This window comes from Apteryx rowi, unplaced genomic scaffold, assembly GCF_003343035.1.
Source record: "Apteryx rowi isolate R43461 unplaced genomic scaffold, aptRow1 scaffold_334, whole genome shotgun sequence".
Taxonomy (NCBI): domain Eukaryota; kingdom Metazoa; phylum Chordata; class Aves; order Apterygiformes; family Apterygidae; genus Apteryx; species Apteryx rowi.
Window position 1 is genome coordinate 201,824 of NW_020449797.1, and position 1,023 is coordinate 202,846.

Genomic DNA, 1,023 nt, shown 5'->3' on the forward strand with positions numbered 1-1,023 from the left:
GGCGGGCTGCGCTCGCTTCCTTCGCCTTTAAAGGGGAGGCTCGGCGGAGCTGAAGGCGCAGCAGCAGGAGCAGCAGGAGCAGCAGGAGCAGCAGCAGCAACAACAGCAGCAGCAGCAGCGCTGCTTCTTCCTCCTCCTCCTCCTTCTCCTCCCGTGAATGTGGATCGCGCTTTCTGCGGGGGTTGGAGGTGGCTGTTGATCCTTCCCCCGGCCTCCCTCCCCTCCCAGCGTGGCTCTCGCTGCCTCTCCTGCCTGTGCTTTTTAAATGACTTGAGTGAAAGGGGGGGGGGAACTGTCAAGATGGCAGCGGCAGGAGCAAGGAGGTTATGAATGTGGTGTTGATGCTGGAACAAAACCTATTCTCTCTGGCAGCCCTAGGGAGGGCTTAAAGCTTCTGGACCTGTTGGAAGACTGGTGATTTGATTTGCTCGTGTTGTGTTTGCTTTTTCCCTGTGAGAAGAAAGGTTTTTTTATTTTAAGCCGACCAACCCCCGGGGTGGCTTTCCCTCCCTCCTCCCCGCTCCGTCGGCTTTGAGATTTTGGGGGGTTGCTTGTGTGGGGCTTGGGGGGTACTGCAAAGTGACAGGCTTATGCTAGTATGCAATTGGATGCCTGCTAAGACTTCGGCTCCCTTCAGGGCGTTTTGAAGAAGGAAAAAGTCTTCGGTGCAACCTGAAGGACCCCACTCCCCCCTTCCTGCCGAGAGAGGGGGGAAAAGGAGGGGAAAAAAAAAACAAGGAAGGTATCTGCGGAAGCGATAAGGAGCGAGCTCGGCGGTGCCGGGGCGGGGGGTCCTCTCCCGGCTGGATATAGCCGCGGTTGCCGCTGGAGCTACTTGTGCCTCTGTATGGAGTGAAACATAAACACACACACGCACCGCGGGAGCGGCGCGGAAGGCAGCGCAGCGGGCGCCGCCCGACCCCGCGCCGCCCCTCGCCGCCGCTCCGGCTTTTTATTCCCTTTTTTTTTGGCCTTCCCCCACGCCCTCCGGCGGGCGCCCCGCCCGCGGGCAGCGGGGCCCGG